The sequence below is a fragment of the Pinus tabuliformis genome, chromosome 3_2 (assembly GCF_031772625.1).
Source record: "Pinus tabuliformis cultivar Carrire ecotype Pingquan chromosome 3_2, CPIR1, whole genome shotgun sequence".
Lineage (NCBI taxonomy): Eukaryota > Viridiplantae > Streptophyta > Pinopsida > Pinales > Pinaceae > Pinus > Pinus tabuliformis.
This window is the reverse complement of record NC_142302.1, coordinates 1245569197-1245592711: the sequence shown is the minus strand read 5'-3', so window position 1 is coordinate 1245592711 and position 23515 is coordinate 1245569197. Positions and strand designations below refer to the sequence as shown.

Below are 23515 nucleotides of genomic sequence, written 5' to 3'. Positions count from 1 at the left end.
AGAGCATAGGAAATTCATGAGAGATTTGTTTTACACATGCAATGAAATTATTTTGATTCTAGAGCTGTGAAATAGTTGAACTGATAATTTTGATTTTCAAGGTACAGATCAATGGCTTCAGAACAGGAAAACACGAGAAGACCTTCTGGCCAGGAGGCATAAGAGAGACGGGAAAATGCCTCTGATAACTTGGAATCTACAAAATGGATGGCACATGTTTCCAAAGATGCCAGCACTGAGTCTGCCTCTTCTACACTAGGTAGTATCAAGGAGGGAACCATGTTGGCCTTCAAGGGCCTCCAAGAAAAAATCGAGAATGCCAAGGATTCTGTCACAGAAAAGACACAGGAAATCAAGGACACCACTGTGGACAAAACACGAGAGACTAAAGATTCTATAGCAGAAAAGACGAGAGAAACAACTGAATCGATGCGAGCCGTTGGATCAAAGAGCAGCGGATCCAATGGTCATCGCACGCGAAAGATGCGCAGACGATAATGCACGGGAGACGTACAGGTAGGCGGTAAGCAGTATTCCCCACACCACCACTGGGGTTCGGTGGTATACGTACAAGGGCCAGCAATCCAATCAAAATACGATGTGTGGCAGGTGAAAACCGCAGCCCCCGCAGGTTAACGCGTATGCAGGTTTCGGCGAGGAGAGGTGTGAATACCGTCCCATCATGGCCGGATTTGATCGGACGGTGAGGAGATGCATGAGGTTTAATGTGCAAGCAAAAGGCCGTAGCGACTTGGGAACCATTGGATGAGGGTGATCAACAGCTGTGATTGTGAATGCGGTAGAGGCTAATATGGGCACGATTACGTGGGTTTTTTTAATAAAACAGTGGAGGCGAAGAAGTAACGCAAAGGTATTAAGAGGAGAAAATTTCCTAAAGAGCAAAGCACAGGAACGATGGCCGTGGAAGAAATCACTGAGCAAGTTGGAAACATGGATCTGAATGATGTTCACAAGAAAAACAGGATTCAAGTCTCCAATACCAAGAAGCCACTCTTCTTCTATGTCAACCTCGCCAAGAAGTATATGCAACAGCATGAAGAAGTGGAGCCATTTGCTTTAGGAATGGCCATTTCCATAGTGGTTACTGTTGCTGAGATATTGAAGAACAATGGTCTAGCTGTAGAAAAGAAAATCTCAACATCTACCATTGATATGAGAGATGAATCAAGAGGCCATCCCATCCAGAAAGAAAAGGTTAAAATAATACTGGGAAAATCAGAGCAATTCAATGATTTGATGGCTGCTACTGCTGAAGAGAGGGAAGCTGAAAGATCAAGCGAGTCAGAGGAATTGATAGCGACTGAGGAGGAAGCCTAAGGGATGGTGTAAGCAGAAACAAATGGACAAAGGCATGGGAATGTATAAAACAGTAGAAACAGAGAACTGTTGGTGCGGTTATGGTGGTGATGAACCCAAGGGTGAGATAGTAGAAGCAGCAGGGGCAAAAAAGGCAGAAAAAGCAGCGGAGGCTGTAGAGGTAGCAAAAGCAGCAGAGGCAGGAGAGCAAGAGTGAGACAACCTCAGCTGAATAGAGTGCAGCAGCATACCTATTTATACCAAGTTTGGGTTGGAGCCCAAGAGGTTAGAGCCTTAGAACTGAACAGGACTGAAGTCATTGGGGTAGGTGCTCCTAAGTGCAGAACCACTACAAAACAGAGTTGGTGCTCTAGAGGTTGGAGACTCATTGAAGTCCAAGTTGGAGCTTGGCAACTATTCACAATCAGATTTATACTTATATTGTATTTATTTCTTTGCACTGTCTTATGTTTTAATAAAAGCATTAAATTCAGCTGTTGATTTATGTGTTCTGTGTATACATATACATATTTATATAGGTTGTTGGCAATCACTAGAATAATTAAAAAAAAAATAGTAAGAAATATTGATTCACCCCCCCCCCCCCAGTATTTCCAACAATTGGTATCAGAGCAAGCTTCTTCATACTAGCCTAACAACTTGAAGAAGGATCCGCAGCCATGATGAGAAACCACGAAGCATCAGGAAGAACTCCTTTGTTCGATGGCACTAACTTTGGTTTCTGGAAGAAAAGAATGACTTATTACTTAATGTCCCTTGGACCTGAAGTCTGGAATTTTGTTGAAAATGAATACAAAACTACTTCCACTCTTCCAACAGACCAAGACGAGAGGAAAGCCTACATCGCAAATGAAAAGGCCATGAACTCCATCACTAGTGGAATCACTGATTCCGAGTTTACAAAAATCATGCACTGTACCTCGGCCAAAGAAATGTGGGAGAAGCTAGTTGGCTTGTACGATGGAGACTCAAAAGTCAAAAAGGCAAAGCTTCAAAGTCACAGAAGACAATTTGAAAGTTTGAGGATGGAAGATGAAGAAGATATTGTAGCATACCTCCTTCGAGTAATTGAAGTGGTAAATTCCCAGAAAGGATTTGATGAAAAAGTTGAAGAAAGTACCATTGTTCAAAAGGTATTAAGGTCTCTTCTAGACAGGTTTGACTCCAAAATAAGCGCTATAGAAGAAGCAAAGGATCTAGATACCCTCAAAATGGATGAACTCCATGGAATTCTCACTGCCTATGAAATGAGGAAAGGTGGCCCAAGCTCCAAAGATGCAGCATTCAAGGCCTCAAGGTCAAAGAAGGGGAAAGAAAGGAATGACTATAGTGATGAGTCAGATGTGGAATCCGAATTTGCTCAATTTGTACGGTCGAGCCCCTCCGGTCCTTATGGTTGAGCAGCAAAATGTCCTCATAAACATGGCAGTGATGATGAAGGAAATTCTAAAAGAATGGCACATAAAAAGAAAGGGTTCAATAAGAAAAACTTCTTCTCCAAGCAAGATGAGTCTGATGAGGATGAGTTTATGGTCATCAAAAGGAAATTAGATGAGGAAAGCGATCATGATGAAAGCCAAGAAGCATTATTCATGGCACTCGCAGATGATGATGACTCAGGGCTGGAAGGAAATGTAGATGAACTGTTAATAAGTGCCATTGAAGAAAATGAGAAACTACAGAACAAAATTATTTCTCTCAAAGTGGAAAACGAGGAAATAAGAAGGAGAGAAGACCTCTTGGAAGCAAAGCTTAAAGAAAAGGAAGTGACTTGTGAAGAACGCGAGACCAAAATAGTATCTCTGAGAAAGGAGTTGGAGCAAATTAAAAAGGGCTGTAAAAGCTCTCAAATACTTGGACTATTCTGAAAAATCAAAAACCTCAACATGACAAGTCTAGAATAGGTTTCAAAGGAGAATCCTCAAGCACTAAGAATAATGCGAAAAGCTATGCCGATGTACTTTCCTGCAATCGAAAAGATGAAAAGTGCACCCCAGATCCCAAGAATGAAGAGAGAATTACTCCAAAGAAGAATGTGGAGTCGAATCATGGACACTATAGCAAATATAAATCTGTACTCCACCAAGGGCCCATCGCAAATCCAAAGAACAAGGGAGGAGTAATTCCCAGGAAGGAAATCGACTCAAACCGTGGTTGCTTCAACAAGTACAAAACCATCTTTCTTGGACACTGCTTTCACTGTAAAAACTTCGGTCATCAAGCCAGACATTGAATGGCTCGCAGAAGTGAAAAGACAAAGCTAAAGGATAGAATAATCAACTCATATGCCCCCAAAAGGGAGGGAAAAATCAAAACCTTTAATTCATTTGATCCCTTGACCAAATTTGATCTGATTTTCTCTTTCTGCTGCAATAATGGACACTATGAACAAGACTGCCCACTCAAAGGAAGAAAGACGAGTAGCAAGAACTCCAGCATGGACAAATGCGGCCTAGCTCTATATGCTCAAAATAATGGAAACTAGTGGTTTATAGATAGTGGGTGCTCCAGACACATGACCGGAGACAGAAGGAATTTTGCCTCACTGAGCAAAAAGGAAGGGAATGTGTCCTTTGGAAGTAGATCTGGAAGAATTGCAGGAAAAGGAACAATTACTCTGATCAATGGAAAAGGAAAAGCTCAAGATGCTTTGTTGGTTGATGGACTCAAACACAACCTCTTGAGTGTCAGCCAAATCTGTGATCAAGGACATAAGGTTGTTTTCAGCACCAAAGACTGTGAAATAAGGAACTCTGCCTCAGGGAAACTTGTGGCAAAAGGGGTGAGGACTCCAGAAAACATTTACATTCTGAACAAGATTCAAGAAAATAAATGCTAGCTGAGTCAGACAGATGAGAGTTGGCTGTGTCACAAGTGACTTGGACATACAAGCTTCGAAAATCTAATCAATATCATCAAGATCAAAGCTATACGAGACATCCCAAGGCTGTTCAAACCAAATCAAGCAGTATGTGGTCCATGTCAACATGGAAAGCATACTAGAATCAGCCACAAGACGAAGGAACACTCTACATCGAAGCCCTTAGAGATCATCCATGCTGATGTATGTGGGCCAACTAGAAATCAAGCACTCCAAGGAGAAAGGTACTTTGTGTTATTTGTTGATGATTATACTAGAATGATGTGGATATATTTCATAAAGTATAAATCTGAAACTTTTGAGTGTTTCAAGAATCTAAAAGCCCTTGTAGAAAATGAAAAATATTCAAAAATTAAGTGCCTCAAAATAGACAAAGGAGGAGAATTCACATCAAACGCGTTTAGTGAGTTATGTAATATTCATGGAATTAAAAGGGAATTCTCAGCTGCCAGAACACCTCAGCAAAATGGGGTAGTTGAAAGAAGGAACCGAACAGTCCAAGAAATGGAAAGAACTATGCTATTAGCAGCAGACTTACAGCCTAAATTCTGGAGAGAAGCAGTAGGCACAACTGTCTACACACTGAATCAAACTCAATTAAGACCAAATTGTGATAAAACTCCTTATGAGCTATGGAAAGGAAGACTTGCTTCGGTGAAGTACTTCAAGATCTTTGGAAGCAAGTGATTCATAAAAATAAATGATGGTTCACTGTTAGGGTCCCACCCTAACCCCCTTATTTATGTAATGGGATCACGTCATAGTCAAGAGTCAATAAAGCCCATATTAATAATTGTAAGTGGTTAATCCGCAATTAATGATGGGACCACAGTTAGTTGCAAATGGGCCGTAGTATTAGATAGATGGTATTAATAAAACCCACGGTATTGGCCCATGGTATTGCATGTATGAGTCATATATAAAGGATAGAGACTCCCTGTGAGGAGCATTGGGTCTTATTTTGTAATCAAGCTCTGCTCTACTGGAGGTTGCCCCCTCGAAGAGGCAAGTGAACATTACTCTCTGAATAATAAAATCATTGCTATTCTGTGTTCTGGGTATCTTTTCTTCGCATATTCTGTATTTGGGTATCATTTTGCAGGTTAAGAGCATAACAAGTGGTATCAAAGCACTTTCCAGGGCCGGTGGGATCTCCATTTCTTGGCAATTTTTTTTTTTTGGCTAGAGACGTGTTCCGGTGTCTTTAAACCATAGGATCTGTCGTTGAGCGCATAAACCTACGGATTTGGGGAGGCATGCACGCAGGAAATACAAGAGGTGGTCATGTCTGTTGGACTCCCTTGTAACCCTTGTGGGTACCCCTTCGAGTAGTAGCGCATTAGACAGAACCGTGCACAGACTGTCTTCCACATACCCTCTGGGTATATCGGAAGCCCCCTAGGCTCCCTTGAAACCTCACCATAGATAAACCGTTGGTCGTCTTGCGGCTACAGTACACCGAGAATAACACTCGGAGAGATCACTCGCCCGTACGATAGGGTAGTCGGGTTGTACGGCTAAGGGTATGGCCGATCCTCCTTAGTTAGAGCCCTGAAACATTGGGCCGAGTACTACTGCCAGACCCTTATGTATATTGTGATCTGTAGCACCTGACACTCCTCAAGACCATAGTTCCATTTTCTATCAGGGGATCACACATCATCTCTTCCAGATCCGCTTGTGCAAAGGGGTGCAGCAGCAGCAGACATCAGTCCAGCAGTCTCAAGTTCACAGATCAGCTATTCCGATCTATTAGATCCATCGGATCCACAGAAGTAGTCTGTTCTGCTGCCCAGAGCTATCAGATCCGCCATTCAGATCTCTCAGATCCACCAGATCGGAGTCGTTGTGAAGGGTTCCTATACCGGGGTATAATTTTCGCAGGACTTTTGGCCGCATTGACATTTTGAGGATTTGGCGACTACAGTATTGATAAGGAAGGAGTAAAAAAAAAACAAAAAAACGAGTATGAGATCTTTCGGGGCGCTTATTAGTGATCTAGCCCATCAGAATCAGGACGACCAGCTGAGCACGGTGGTACCATTCACTTCTTAGTGAAAAAATTTTTTAGGCGGTCCCAATTTTCAAAAAATCATGTTGGTGTATGGTAGAAACTAGATCTCAAGCGATGGCCAATGAAAGGATGGAAAAACTTGAAGAATCAGTGCAAACTCTCCACATTCAGCTTAGCGGACTATGTAGCATGGTCGAGAAAATAATCCCGAAGGGCAAGGAGCAAGCCCAAGAGGAGGCGTATAATGGCAATGGACACAATGAGGGTGAGTCTAGCCACTCTCCTCATGTCTGGCACACCCACCAACAACCCAGTCAGCGACCTCCCAAGTTGGATATGCATAAATTTGACGGTTCTCACCCGTCGGCATGGATAACACAAATGGAGTAGTATTTAAAACTGAATCACATCTTAGATGATGAGACTCAGCTTATGTTGGGGAGCATGTACTTGGACAATGAAAGGTGGCAATGGTGGGAATGGCATCAACGTTGCACTGGACCTTTTAGGACTTGGACCAAATTCACCAAAGCTCTTCAAGACCGCTTTGACCAGCAATCATCTTTTTTGGGTCATCTTACTAAGCTCCGATAGACTGGTACAGTGGATGAATATATTACAGCTTTTGAAGCCTTAGCCTTCCACACTTGGGGTCTCTCAGATGTGTTCTACATGGAATGTTTTATTAGCAGTCTTAAAGAAGCTATCAAAGCCCAAGTCCTACTGCACCACCCTCCCACATGGATGGAGGCTTGCAAGGTAGCTTGTAACGTGGAACATGCATTAGCAGCCCAATACAGTTGCCCAAATTTCTCAGCTAAAGGTCGCCCCCCACAGGCTCACAACATGACTCAAACACTTCAGGTCCAAAAGGTGTCACCTGCGGAAATGGCTGAAAGAAGAAAGCAAGGCCTATGTTACTACTGTGATGAAAAATACTCCCCAGGTCATAAATGCAAGGAGCCCAAATTTTTTCAAATTGATGCCACTAAATACAGCTCAACAGAGGAAGATCCACCACTTGAGGAACATGAGCCGCTAGAAGAAGACAACCAAAAGGACAATGTCTCTGATGAACCAGTTATTTCGTTGCATGCTTTGGCAGGGATTTCTTCCCCTCAAACTCTCAAAATCAGAGGTTTTATTAAACATCACCCAGTATTATTCTTGATTGATAGTGGAAGTACACATAATTTCATCCATCAAAAAGTCGCAGAAGCAGTGCATTGTTTTGTACGAGCAGTTTCTAACTTCCAAGTTCAAATTATGGATGGCGGCACAATGAAATGTGAAGGCCGTTGTGAAAATGTCAAACTTCAAATGGGGGATTATCAGTTGAAAACCCACATGTTTGCCATACACATGGGGGGTTGCGACATTGTCTTCGGCGCTAAATGGCTCCGCACTCTTGGGCCAATCACAATGGATTTCCAGGAGTTATATATGAGTTTTAAGCAGAACAACTACACACATACCCTCCGTGGACTCCAGGCGGGAGCCCCCTCTATCATCAGCTCGTATAGAATGGAAAAATTGTTAAAAAAGGGCAATCATGGAGTTGTAGCTCAATTTAATGCCATCCAAGCAGTCGAAACCAAGCCTCTGCCAATTCATCCTGAGATGCAACAGATTTTGAATAACCATCTGCCGGTCTTTGACAAGCCTCATGAGCTTCCACCCTCGCGAGGGGAACATGATCATAGCATCACCTTGGTTCCAAGGGCCCAACCCCCAAATGTGCGCCCATACAGATATCCGTTCACCCAAAAGAATGAAATAGAAAAAATAATCAAGGAACTTTTGGAAGCAGGTGTCATTCGTCCCAGCATTAGTCCTTATTCATCCCCAGTGGTCATGGTGCTCAAGAAATATGGGGAGTGGCAGATGTGTCCCGACTTCAGGGCCCTCAATAAGTTGACAGTCAAAGATAAATTTCCCATCCCGGTGGTTGATGATTTGCTAGATGAACTCAATGGGGATCAATTCTTCACTAAGCTGGATCTTCGTTCAGGCTACCACCAAATTCGCATGAAGGAAGTCGACATTCCCAAGACTGCTTTCAGAACTCATGAAGGCCATTATGAATTCCTGGTCATGCCATTTGGTCTTTGTAATGCCCCCTCTACTTTTCAGAGCCTTATGAACCACATTCTCAAACCATATCTCAGGAGATTTGTCCTTGTCTTCTTCGATGACATCCTCATCTATAGTTGCACTTGGGCCGCACATCTTCAGCATGTAGATCTACTCTTGCAACTGCTCCGCAAGCATAAATTATTTGTCAAGATGTCCAAGTGTTCGTTTGGCATGGCAGAAGTAGAGTATTTGGGCCACATTTTGGGGCGTGAAGGTGTCAATGTGGACCCCAAAAAGATCCAGGCAATGGAGGAATGGCCTCAACCTAAGACCTTGAAGAGCTTGAGAGGATTTTTGGGTCTCACAGGCTATTATCGTAAATTTGTCTGCAACTATGGTCGCATAGTGAAGCCCCTCACCCAACTCCTAAAGAAAAATTAATTCTTCTGGAATGAGGAAGCACAACAGGCCTTTACAGCTCTAACAAATGCCATGTGTTCCACTCCAGTCTTAGCACTACCTGACTTCACCAAGTCTTTTGTCATTGAATGTGATGCTTCGGGTACAGGTATTGGGGTTGTCTTAATGCAGGAAGGGTGTGTAGAAATTTTTTTCTACAAATCATCTAGCTCTGATACCATGTAGAAATTTTTTCTACAATTATCTAGCTCTGATACCATGTAGAAATTTTGAATAATTTAACACATATTCACAGAGATTATCCTGATCATACAATTATAAGCGGAACATGTATAATACATAATCTCCTCTACGTTGATCAAGAATATAGCAGCATCAATAACAATAAAATATCAAGAGCATTCACACATTAACACAGTATGTATCACGGGGAAAGCATCTCGCTAAAAACCCCACACTATCTGTATATTAATGATTGAGTCATGTAACATTACACAGCATAATACTTCTCACAAGTATCTCCACCTCTGTTACACACAATACAGCTCAGATCTGATCTCCAAATCTCTTCCACTGCTTGCCTGCCTCCACTGCTCAATACCTGCTCAAGAACTGATGAGAATTGCTTCCCAAACTCGATTTTCACCTGCAAAATAGTCACTCACTCTTTGTGGACGTGAGCAAAGGCTAAAATGCGGGCCAAATACGTGAGCAAACTCATTGGCATACTCAATCCTCTGATTGTGCAAGATCTGGTGCACAACTATAGTCACAACTGATAGCAATCTGATTCTCTACCACCTGTCCCTGTTGAACTGAACATGCACTGACATGCAACTGAGTTAACTGATGTATTCTTTAGTTGTATTATGAGTTAATAATTAGTTTAACAACTCATCATTAGTCTATCTGCAGTTAGACTAACTACAACCAGTTTAACTAAGTTAAACTGAACACAACTCCATCAACTGTACCTCCACTCCACTAAACTCAACTCACTTGAGTTCTAACTGAAGTCATGCATGCAACAACTCAACTGACTCATAAGAAAAACGAATTTCCTTCTGACAGCTGCATGTGCCACTTCCGTAGCTCAAACTGAAGTGCTCCAAGAGAATAAGATTAAGTTTATAGTCCAAATATTATTGTGAGATAATAATATTTGACTTTTCTATTTTTGACAGCCAGTCTAAAAATAGACTTGATCACTCACACTGTGATCACTCACACTTTCATCAAAAATAGAAGTCCATCTATTTTCCCAACTTGATCAATCATCCATAAACATAGACATGATCCATATGTCTAAAAATAGACATAGTCTAAAAATAGACTTGCGCCAAAAATAGCCTGCGGGCCCACTTAGTGAAGGCGACTCTTTTCACTAAGCTCCATCATCTTGTTGCAATCTCAACACTCCCTCTCGACAAGATATGGATTATCAGCAACCCCTATCCTGCCTCGGTGGTACTCGAATTTGCTCCTGGTGAGAGCCTTCGTCAGAATATCAGCATCCTGATCCTCCGTTGGAATGTACGAAAGTAACATGATCCTCCGCTGCACACAATCTCTGATATGATGGTACCTGATGTGCTTGGACCCGAAAAACCCAACCAGGATCATCCTCATCCACACAGATCTCTGCTTCCTGCTGTACCAAGAAACTACTGTCGATCCGATACTGAAGACCCCTCCTGATGTGCTCTTTCTGTCCATTGGGCTCCCTGCCCAATCTGCATCCGTGAAGCCACATAGCTTCACCTCATCCTCCTGTCTGTACCAAGATCCATATCCCGATGTGCCTCTCAAGTGGCTCAATACATGCTTGCCCGCCTTCCAGAAGAGCTTGGTAGGCTTAACCATAGCTTGTGAAAGCTGGTTAACTGCATAGCATATATCAGGTCGTGTATTGACCAAATACATCAGCGACCCCACCAACTGTCGATAAACAGTGGCATCCACTTCTTCTCCCGAAGTGGCATCCTCCTTCCTCCAACCTCCAGGAAGAGGAGTATCAACAGGCTTGCAGCCATGCATGTTGAACTTCTCCAGTATCTCCCGAGCATACTTGCCCTGAGAAACAAACAGTCCACCACTGCGCTGCCATATTTCCAATCCTAGGAAATAGTGAAGGAGGCCCAAATCCTTCATCTCAAACTCTGTAGCAAGATCCTTCTTGCATGACAGTATCAACAGCTCATCACCCGTTAGAATCAAATCATCAACATACAGTACAATGATAAGCAACTTACCCTCCACCACAATCTGGTATAGGTTCGGATCCGCCTCGCTCTTGGAGAATCCAAGTCCTGTGAAATAGCTGTCTATCCGTGTGTACCAAGCACGTGGTGCTTGCTTCAACCCATACAGCGCTCTCTTGAGCCTGCACACATGCGACTCGCTGCTGAAGACTTCAAAGCCTTCAGGTTGCTCAATGTACACCTCCTCCTCAATGAATCCGTTGAGGAACGCAGTCTTCACATCCATCTGATGAATGTGCCATCCCATCTGCGCTGAGAGAGCAAGAATCGTCCGTATGGAAGAATACCTTGCGACAGGTGCAAAGGTCTCCTCATAATCGATCCCCTCAATCTGTGAAAAGCCTCGGGCAACAAATCTTGCCTTGTACTTCTCCACACTCCCGTCAGCTGCCTGCTTAACTTTGTAGATCCATCTCGAACCCACCACTGATTTCCCTTCCGGTCTAGGAACAATCTCCCATGCACTGTTTCTGACAATAGAATCATACTCTTCCACCATGGCGTCTACCCATGCGGGATCCTCCACAGCTTCCTCGAAAGAGGATGGCTCAGTCACAACACACTTGCTCATAAGAGCCATGTATCCAGTGTACCGATCAGGTGACTGTCTCTGCCTGCGTTGGGCTGTAGGTGGTCCTACAACTTTCTCTGCATCTTGAGCCAGTCGCTCAGCTTCTGTCAAGCGCTTTCGCCCTCTGATGGTTGGCGCTGCATGAGTGGTCTCTTCCACTCCATGAACCTCGTCCTGTGGCTGATCCATGTCCTGAAGCTCATCCTTAGGAACTAATAGCTCCTCATCTGCATGCAAGTGTAGCTCCCTCTCAAGCGAACACTTCATGGCTTTCTCCTCCTGAAATTTTATATCCCGTCGCACAACAGTTTTACCACTGTCTGGCAAATACACACGATAGTTGTGGGGCGTATCAGTGTACCCCACAAATATCCCAACCTCTGCAGTCGGCTCCAACTTCTTTCTGGCATCCTTCGTCACATGCATGTAAACGTTAGCACCAAAAATCCTCAAATGAGAAAGATCAGGCTTCTTACCAGAATAAGCCTCCTCGGGTGTACTCATGCCAAGTATCCTATGAGGACAACGGTTCTGCACATAAACTGCTGTATTGCATGCTTCCGCCCACAAGTGAAGGGGTAGGCCCTGATCATGCAACATTGCCCGTGCAGCACCCACAATCGTTCTGTTCTTCCGCTCAGCTACCCCGTTTTGCTGTGGGTTATGGGGAGCTATGAGCTCTCTACGAATCCCTTCTGCCTTGCAAAAATCCTTGAACTCGTCCGAGATGTATTCACCACCATTATCGCTCCTAAGAGCCTTCACCTTCTTCCCCGACTCCTTCTCGACCAGTGCTTTGAATTCACAGAACTTTGAATATGTCTCGCTCTTCTTCTGCATGAAGAAGATCCAGCACTTACGAGAGAAATCATCAACAAAAATCACATAATACCTGTGTTTTGCTGTCGAAGCAACTGAGAAAGGTCCACACACGTCTGTGTGAATTCTCTCAAGGATCGTCGTGGCGCGACTATCCTTCTCGTGAAAGGTGGCTTTCACAAACTTCCCCAAAGTACACCCCTTGCATTGATCTGACTGCGCAAGTGTGCCTTTAGGAAGCCCTGTAGTGATCTGCTGCAGTATCTTCAAGGCTCCATGGTGAAGGTGACCCAATCTCCTGTGCCACAACTCGCCATCATGCCGGCTCACCAATCCTTCTGCCTTGCCTGCCATTGCTGCGCATCCATCTACATGCAACTGATAAAGGTTCCTCACTCGAACCCCTATCTTCCGGGTCTCACCAGTTGTCTTGCTGCGCAGGAAGGCCTTTCCCTCGCTGAAAACAACATCATACCCCTTGTCTTCTAACATCGCCACTGAGATGAGATTCTTCTTCAATCCTGGAACATGCATGACTTCCTTCAATACAAAGGGTTTACCAGACTCCCTCTCAAAGGAAATGGTACCGATACCGGTCGCACTGTATCTACCATCATCGCCCATCTCGATGTGCACTCCAAGATCTTTGTCCTCCAGATCAGAGAACAAATCTCTATCTCCCGTCATGTGAAAAGACGCACCACTGTCCAGGAACCACACTGATCCCATCACACTTGAAACCAAGCATGCGATCAATGAAAAATCAAGCTCAAACTGAGAAGCTAAAGCCTCTCCCCCTGCAGATCCAGCAGCTTGCTTGTTCTTCTTCTTCTGCGGACAATTTGTGGCATAGTGTCCATGCTGGTGACAGTGAAAACACTTCACCTTGGACATATCCTGCTTCTTGCCTTTCGCACTAGAATGAGAAGCTTTCTCGTTCTTCCCCTTCTTTGCTTTGGCAGCCAAAGAAAAATTCTCTTCATCAGATACCTTTGATGAAGATCCATTCTCACCTTTATTGTTATTGAGTTTATCCTTGAGCGCCAGGTCGCTCTTGCTTTGGAATAACATTCGCAATCTGTTGAAAGACATTTCAACAACACTGTTGCAAATTCGAATTCCACCAGCAACCAACTCAACTGCTTCCGATCTAGAATTCGTGAGTAAACACTTCTTGAATAGTAGATCTGATGATCAACCCTCGCTTGATATCCTGTAAAAATCTCTTCTACAAATCAAGCTGCTCCGATACCATGTAGAAATTTTTTTCTACAAATCATCTAGCTCCGATACCATGTAGAAATTTTTTCTACAATTATCTAGCTCTGATACCATGTAGAAATTTTGAATAATTTAACACATATTCACAGAGATTATCCTGATCATACAATTATAAGCGGAACATGTATAATACATAATCTCCTCTACGTTGATCAAGAATATAGCAGCATCAATAACAATAAAACATCAAGAGCATTCACACATTAACACAGTATGTATCACGGGGAAAGCATCTCGCTAAAAACCCCACACTATCTGTATATTAATGATTGAGTCATGTAACATTACACAGCATAATACTTCTCACAAGTATCTCCACCTCTGTTACACACAATACAGCTCAGATCTGATCTCCAAATCTCTTCCACTGCTTGCCTGCCTCCACTGCTCAATACCTGCTCAAGAACTGATGAGAATTGCTTCCCAAACTCGATTTTCACCTGCAAAATAGTCACTCACTCTTTGTGGACGTGAGCAAAGGCTAAAATGCGGGCCAAATACGTGAGCAAACTCATTGGCATACTCAATCCTCTGATTGTGCAAGATCTGGTGCACAACTATAGTCACAACTGATAGCAATCTGATTCTCTACCACCTGTCCCTGTTGAACTGAACATGCATTGACATGCAACTGAGTTAACTGATGTATTCTTTAGTTGTATTATGAGTTAATAATTAGTTTAACAACTCATCATTAGTCTATCTGCAGTTAGACTAACTACAACTAGTTTAACTAAGTTAAACTGAACACAACTCCATCAACTGTACCTCCAGTCCACTAAACTCAACTCACTTGAGTTCTAACTGAAGTCATGCATGCAACAACTCAACTGACTCATAAGAAAAACGAATTTCCTTCTGACAGCTGCATGTGCCACTTCCGTAGCTCAAACTGAAGTGCTCCAAGAGAATAAGATTAAGTTTATAGTCCAAATATTATTGTGAGATAATAATATTTGACTTTTCTATTTTTGATAGCCAGTCTAAAAATAGACTTGATCACTCACACTGTGATCACTCACACTTTCATCAAAAATAGAAGTCCATCTATTTTCCCAACTTGATCAATCATCCATAAACATAGACATGATCCATATGTCTAAAAATAGACATAGTCTAAAAATAGACTTGCGCCAAAAATAGCCTGCGGGCCCACTTAGTGAAGGCGACTCTTTTCACTAAGCTCCATCATCTTGTTGCAATCTCAACAGGGTGACCTTTGGCCTTCACAAGCCAACAACTAAGTGGGAGGAATCTGGGCCAATCTACCTACGAGAAGGAAATGATGGCCATCTTACATGCAATCGAGACCTGCCGACCTTACTTATTGGGGCGACGTTTCCAAATCTGCACAGATCATCACAGTCTTAAATATTTTTTGGAGCAACGCCTATCCTACCCACAACAAAATAAATGGCTCGCAAAAATGTTGGGATATGATTATGAGATCATTTACAAGAAAGGGAAAGACAATAGTGTAGCAGATGCATTATCTCGCCAATTTGAGGAGGAAAGTACTCTGCTAGCAATTTCCCTCCCCATTCCAGAATGGATTGAAGAGGCTCGCAGGGAATGGTTTTCACACCCTGGGCTCTCCCAACTCATTTCTCAATTACAGGTAGATCCAAATTCCACCAAGGGCTACTCGTGGTAGGATGATATTCTTCGCTGCAAGGACAGAGTCGTAATATCACCAACATCCACCCTCAAAAGTCACATTTTGGCAGAATTGCACTCATCTCCCATTGCAGGACATTCGGGCTTTCAGAAGACGTATGCTCGCACTAGAAGATCATTTTTTTGGAAAGGCATGAAAAAGGACATTTACTTTTGTAGCAGAATGCGATGTCTGTCAACGCCACATAGGGGAAACCGTCAACACACCAGGCACATTACAACCATTGCCCATTCCGGCATCAATTTGGACAGAGGTTTCTATGGATTTCATTACAGGTCTTCAAAATTCAGGGAACAAGTCAGTCATCATGGTGGTCGTGGACCGACTGTCAATGTATGCTCATTTCTACGCCCTACCACACCCATTTACACCAACTTTGGTCGCTCAATCTTTCATGGATCATATCTTCAAATTGCATGGCATGCCCACCTCTATTGTGTCCGACCGCGACCCGATCTTCACCAGTAAGTTTTGGCAGGAACTCTTCAGGATACAAGGCACTCAACTAAACTCAGTACTTCCTATCATCCACAAATAGATGGTCAAACCGAAGCCGTCAACAAATGTCTAGAAACCTACCTTAGGTGTTTCACTTCAGAAAAGCAACACCTTTGGGTACAGTGGTTACCTCTGGCTGAATGGTGGTATAACACCAACTATCATGCCACCACCAAAATGACTCCTTATGAAGCAGTATATGGTCAACTCCCACCTTCACCTACTTCGTATCTCAAGGGGTGCTCAAAAGTACAAGCAGTGGATCAACTCCTACAACACCGCGCAACCATGCTCGCCCATCTTCGAGAGAATCTTCATCAAGCTCAGAACCACATGAAGCAACAGGTAGACCAGCATCGCTCAGAGCGCCAATTTCAAGAAGGGGATCAGGTATTTTTATGGCTACAACCATATAAGAAAACATCACTCAAAGACAAGGGGTGTCAGAAACTATCTCCCAAATTCTACGGACCATATCAAGTACTTCAACACATTAGAGAAGTGGCTTACAAGTTGGCCTTGCCACCTACTGCAAAAATCCATCTACTTTTCCATGTCTCATGCCTCAAGAAAGTGATTGGGAACAACTGTAGAATTCAGACCAGTTTACCTGAATTGGACGAAGAAGGGTCCATCTGGCTTCAACCCGAACAGGTCCTAGACACACGAGACAAGCAACTGCGCGGCCGCATGATTAAGGAAGTCCTCGCCAAATGGAAAGACACCTCTCCGGAGGATGCAACTTGGGAACCAGCCACTATTCTTCAACAGTTTCCGCAGCTTCAGCCTTGAGGACAAGGCTAGTCTTAAGGGGGAGGGCATGTTAGGGTCCCACCCTAACCCCCTTATTTATGTAATGGGATCACGTCACAGTCAAGAGTCAATAAAGCCCATATTAATAATTGTAAGTGGTTAATCCGCAATTAATGATGGGACCACAGTTAGTTGCAAATGGGCCGTAGTATTAGATAGATGGTATTAATAAAACCCACGGTATTGGCCCGTGGTATTGCATGTATGAGTCATATATAAAGGATAGAGACTCCCTGTGAGGAGCATCGGGTCTTATTTTGTAATCAAGCTCTGCTCTATTGGAGGTTGCCCCCTCGAAGAGGCAAGTGAACATTACTCTCTGAATAATAAAATCATTGCTATTCTATGTTCTGGGTATCTTTTCTTCGCATATTCTGTATTTGGGTATCATTTTGCAGGTTAAGAGCATAACATTCACCAGGAAAGTTTGATTCTTGAGTTGATGAAGGGATACTTCTTGGATACTCTACATGGAGCAAGGCTTACAAGTGCTATAATTATTGACTAAAGAAAATAGTGGAAAGCATTGATGTAAAGGTTGATGAAGATCTTCCAGTAAAGGAAATTGAAGAACATGAAGATGACTCTCTCATTGAAGAAGAAGAACCTAAAGAAGAAGAAATATATGAGGAAGAATAAGAAGAAGAAGAGGAAAGAGAACCACCTAATACCCCTTCTAAGACGAAGTATGTCCAAAGACACCATCCAGAAGAGAAAATCATTGGCGATAAAGATGAAGGTGTGCAGACTCGAAGAAGGATAACAATTACACGCAAGAGAAAAGTCATTGCCCTCCTATCTATGATAGAACCAGAAACATTTGCAGAAGAAAGTAAGGATCCTCATTGGGTAAAAGCCATGGAAGAAGAAATGACCAAAATTGAGAAGAACAAGACATGGGAGCTAGTACCTCAGCCAAAGGAAAAAAACATAATAGGAACTAGATGGGTGTTCAAAAATAAAATGAATGAGGAAGGACAAGTTATCAGAAACAAGGCAAGACTTGTCTGCAAAGGCTATTCACAAATTGAAGGAATTGAATTTGAAGAGACATTTGCACCAGTGGCCCATATGGAAGCTATCAAGATGTTCTTGGCATTTGCTTGCTCAAAAGGATTCAAAACCTATCAAATGGACGTGAAATCAGCATTTCTAAATTGGAAACTCAAGGAGGAAGTCTACATGGAGCAGCGAGAAGGTTTTGATGTAACAATATGAAAGGACTTAGTTTGTAAGTTGAAAAAGGCTTTATATGGGTTGAAAGAAGCTCCTAGAGCTTGGTACACAAGACTGGATCACTATCTACAACAACAAGGCTTCAAAAAGGGAGCGGTTAGAAGCAATCTATACATAAATACAGTTCAAGGTAAGTTACTAGCTGCTCTTGTTTATGTCGATGATCTGATTTTTGCTAGTAATAATGATTAAATGAGCCATGAATTTTCTCAAAACATGTCAAAAGAGTTTGAGATGTCAATGATAGGAGAGCTGTCCCACTTCCTTGGACTTCAAATATCTCAAACTAGAGCAGGATTGTGTATATCTCAAACCAAATATCTAAAAGACATGCTCAAAAAATATGGAATGGAGGATTGTGCACCCATGAGCAAACCTATGACCACAAACTGCAAACTGAGCAAAGATGATGACTCCTCTCTAGTAGATGCAACTCATTACAGGTCAATGATTGGAGCCCTTCTATACTTAACAACTACATGACCAAACATAATGCAAGCAGAAGGAATGGTGGGAAGATTTCAACCTGCTCCCAAACAATCCCATTTATTAGCTGTAAAAAGAATTCTCACATATCTGAAGGAAACTTTTGATTTCGGTCGTTGGTACCCAAAGGACTCAACACTGACTATAACTGCATATACTGATGTTGATTGGGATGGAAGTATAGATGATTAGAAAAGCACTAGTGGAAATGCATTCATCCTAGGAGACTGTTTGGTATCCTGGCTCAGCAAAAAACAGTCATCCATATCATTATCCACAGTCGAAGCTTAGTATATTGCTGTAGCAGACTGTTGTTCTCAGATACTATGGATGAAGGAAGCTCTAAAAGATCTCGACATATGTACAGATCAACCAATTTCCATCTATTGTGACAACACAAGTGCTATCAATCTAAAAAAAAATCTTGTGATGCACTCAAGAACCAGACACATACCAATCAAATATCATTTCCTCTGTGAACAAGTAGCTGAACAAAACATCGTCCTGGAATATATCAGTACTAAGGAGCAGATAGCTAATATTTTCACAACACCTCTTCCTCGAGAAGCGTTCGAACATCTGCGTCAAAAGATGGGGGTTATTTCTTTATTATCACTCAAGTTCATTCATAAAGATGTAGTAAGACAGGGGGAGCAGTTTGACAAGGGGAGTCCATATGCATCCCTTTGCCATTGATGTCAAAGGGGGAGAAAGCAGAAGAATATTGCCATCAATAACAAAGGGGGAGATTGTTGGACACAGATTGTCATTGATGTCAATATGGCAATATTTGAGGAGCAGATAGAGATGAGAGAAGCAGATAGAGCCGAACAAGAGGAGCACATAGAGCATAGGAAATTCATGAGAGATTTGTTTTACACATGCAGTGAAATTGTTTGATTCTAGAGATATGAAATAGTTGAACTAATAATTTTGATTTTCAAGGTACAGATCAATGGCTTTCGAACATGAAAATGTGAGAAGACCTTCTAGCTAGGAGGTAGAAGAGAGATGGGAAAATGCCTCTGATAACTTGGAATCTGTAAAATGGATGGAACATGTTGCCAAAGATGCTAGCACCGAGTCTGCCTCTTCTTCAGTGGGTAGTATCAAGGAGGGCACCATGTCGGCCTTCAAGGGCCTCCAAGAAAAAATCAAGAATGCCAAGGATTTTGTCACGGACAAGACATAGGAAGTCAAGGACACCACTGTGGACAAAACACAAGAGACTAAAGATTCTGTAGCAGACAAGATGAGAGAAACAACTGAATCGATGCGAGTTTTCGAATCAAAGAGAAGTGGATCCAATGGTCGTCGCACACGAAAGATACACGGACGATAATGCACGGGAGACGTATAGGTAGGCGGTAAGCGGTATTCCATGCACTACCCACTAGGGTTCGGTGGCATACGTACAAGGGCCAGCGATCCAATCAAAATAAAATATGTGGCAGATGAAAACCGCTGCCCCCGTAGGTTAACACGTATGCAGGTTTCGGCGAGGAGAGGTGCGACTACCGTCCGATCGCGACAGGGTTTGATCGGACGGTGAGGAGATGCACGAGGTTTAATGTGCAAGCAAAAGGTAGTAGTGACGGGGGAACTGTTGGATGAGGGTGATCAACGGCTGTGATTGCGAATGTGGCAGAGGCTAATATGGACGCGATTACGTGGGTTTTTGGAATAAAACAGTGGAGGCGGAGAAGTAACACAGAGGTATTAAGAGGGGAAAATTTCCTGAAGAGCAAAGCACAAGAACGATGGTCGTGGAAGAAATCACTGAGCTAGTTGGAAACATGGATCTGAATGATGTTCACAAGAAAAACAGGATTCAAGTCACCAATACCAAGAAGCCACTCTTCTTCTATGTTAACCTCACCAAGAAGTATATGCAACAACATGAAGAAGTGGAGCTATCTACTTTAGGAATGGCCATTGCCACAGTGGTTACTATTGCTGAGATATTGAAGAACAATGTTCTAGCTTTAGAAAAGAAAATCTCAACATCTACCATTGATATGAGAGATGAATCAAGAGGTCGTCCCATCCAGAAAGTAAAGGTTGAAATAATACTGGGAAAATCAGAGCAGTTTAATGATTTGATGGCTGCTGCTGTTGAAGAGAGGGAAGCTGAAAGATCAAGCGAGTTAGAGGAAATGATAGCAACTGAGGAGGAAGCCTAAGGGATGGTGTAAGCGGAAACGAATGGACAAATGCATGGGAATGTATAAAATAGTAGAAATAGAGAACTGTTGGTGCGGTTATGGTGGTGAAGAACCCAAGGGTGAGATAGTAGAAGCAGCAGGGGCAAAAGAGGCAGAAAAAGCAACAGAGGCTATAGAGGCAGCAGAAGCAGTAGAGGCAGGAGAGCAGGAGTGAGACAACCTCAGCTGAATAGAGTGCAGCAGCATACCTGTTTATACCAAGGTTGGGTTGGATCCCATGAGGTTGGAGCCTCAGAACTGAATAGGACTGAAGTCATTGGGGTAGGCGCTCCTAAGTGCAGAACCACTACAAAACAGAGTTGGTGCTCCAGAGGTTGGAGCCTCACTGAAGTCCAAGTTGGAGCTTGGCAGCTATTCACAATCAGATTTATACTTATATTGTATTTATTTCTTTGCACTGTCTTGAGTTTTAATAAAAGCATTAAATTCAGCTGTTGATTTCTATGTTTTGTGTATACATATACATATCTATATAGGTTGTTGGCAATCACTAGAACAATTTAAAAAAGAAAAAATAGTAAGAAATACTTATTCAACCCCCCCCTCCAATATTTCCAACAGGGGTTGCAGATGCAAATCGAATTCATATCATACTTCAAGGTTGGCCAATGGCATTCTATGGCTTGAGACTTGAGTATGCCTTGGAAGGTAGCTCGAATTACATAGCATGGAAAGATAGAATGGAGGTTGTATTAGAAGACAATGGCTTGAAGGAATTCATTGATCAAGAAATCCCAAAGCCAGCTGCAACTAATGCACAAGAGTTGGCTAAGTGGAAGAAGTGTGTGGCAAAGGCGAGACGGATCATCCTTGAGGGAGTTTGAGACCATATTGTCTCGAGTCTCCATGGGAAGGATACTCCATTTTCAATGCGGAAGACATTGAAGGACCTCTACCAAAACAGTAGCGACCAAAGAAAATTGGCGCTCAAGGATAAGTTTCGAAAAATCAAGATGGAGAAGGCGATACTATTTCCACGTATCTGAACAAGCTCACCACCTATAGAGATGAGCTTGGTAGTGTGGGAATAACTATTGTCGATGATGATATGGTGAGCCTCGCTCTCCTTGTTCTTCCAAAGAGTTGGAATGGCTACCAAGACTCTGTGAATGGAAGGGAGAAACTGTCGGATAGGGAACGACTTTGGTTGGATCTTATGTAGGAGGAGATCAGGAGGAGCACATGAGATGGTTCTTCATCCAAGAATGACGATGAAGAAGATCTGTCCTTAGCAAGTAAGGCAAGGAAAGGGAAGGGGAAGGCTTCCCATTTCAAATCGAATTCTTCTCATGGAGGGAAGAAGGGTGACATGTCTGAAGTAAGATGCTTTAATTGTCACAAGATGGGACATTATGTGACTAATTTCTCATCGAAGAACACCAAGAAGGGATCCTCGGAAGGATCGAAAGGTGAGGCATTATCCTCTCAGTTCGAAATGGACTTTACTCTCATGGCATGCATGGTGTCATCGATGATGGATTATGTCTAGTATCTTGATAGTGGATCCTCATTCCACATGACTAGTGATAAAAAAAAATTCAATGCCTTGGAGGAGAAAGACCTCAAGATGTGCATAGAGATGGGTGACGACTGAAGGTATAGTGTTTTAAGAGTGGACACGGTTGCTTTTTAGAGGGAGCATAGAGCTCCTCTCACCTTGATAGATGTGATGTATGTGCTTGGACTAAAGAAGAACTTGGTATTAGTTGCGATGTTGGAGGACAAAGGCTATGATGTTATCTTCAGTAAAGGAAAGGCATTCCTATGACACATAGCCATGGGTCAAACCAAGAGGATAGGGATTCGGGTGAAGAATCTCTATAAACTAGAGGTAGATGATTGTGCAACATTGAGTACGAAATCAAAATTGGTACAAAGCCAAGACATCGGCGAGTTGTGGCACAGGCGGTTGGGCCATTTGCATCATGGGGCTTTGAAGATAATGCAGCAGATATCTACAAGACTTCCCAAAGGTAAACTTGAGCAATTTGACACATGCAAAGGTTGTACCTTGGGAAACTACACCAAGTCTTCCTTTCATGATCGAGTCAGTCGAGCAGAGGCTATCTTTGAGCGAGTTCATACTAATTTGTGTGGACCATTCTCAACGGCATCCACAATGAAGCAAAGGTATTATGTGATTTTCATTGATGACTATTCTCGTAAATGCTGGATTTATTTCATGCAGAAGAAGGACCAAACCTTCACAAAGTTTTGTGAGTTCAAAGCTTTGGTCGAGAAAGAGTCAGGGAAGAAGATCAAGGCCTTGAGAAGTGACAACAGTGAAGAATATGTCTCTCAAGATTTTAAGGACTTATGTTCAGTGGAAGGAATTAAACGAGAGTTGACAGCACCTCATAACCCACATCAGAATGGGGTGGCCGAGAGGAAGAACAAAACTATTGTAGGGGCAGCACTAGCAATGCTGCATGACCAAGGCCTACCACTTCAAATGTGGGCTGAGGCATGCAACACAATAGTCTATTTGTAGAATAGAAGCCACATTGCATACTTGGGATGAAGACCCCAGAGGAAGCTTCCTTCGGTAAGAGACCAAATGTGGGTCACTTTAGGATCTTTGGCTCATCGGTATATTTCCATGTGACAAAGGATGCACGGAAGAAGCTTGAGCTGACAGCAGAGTTGGGGATATTTGTGGGGTACACTGATACACCTCACAACTATCGGGTATCCATGCCTACCCGTCGGAGGACAGTGGTTCATAGAGATCTCAAGTTTGATGAGAAAAAGGCCATGCGAGTTTCCATTGAAAGGGAGCTCCAACTACAGGCTGTGGAGGAACTGTTGGTTCCTAAGGAGGAGGAGCCTTAGACTGATGCAGAGCAGCCGCATGCAAAGGTTCCAAGAGTGGAGATATCCACTCAAGCAGAGTCTTCCAGAGATGGACGGAAGTGCAC

General features: G+C 42.9%; 2 pseudogenes; both read left to right on the top strand.

Moving 5' to 3' along the window:
- The first annotated feature begins 915 nt into the window (after positions 1-915).
- LOC149185251 (uncharacterized protein At2g34160 pseudogene) lies at positions 916-19564 on the top strand (annotated as a pseudogene).
- Positions 19565-20132: 568 nt separating this feature from the next.
- On the top strand, positions 20133-20555 carry LOC149185250 (uncharacterized protein At2g34160 pseudogene; annotated as a pseudogene).
- The last annotated feature ends 2960 nt before the right edge of the window (positions 20556-23515 follow it).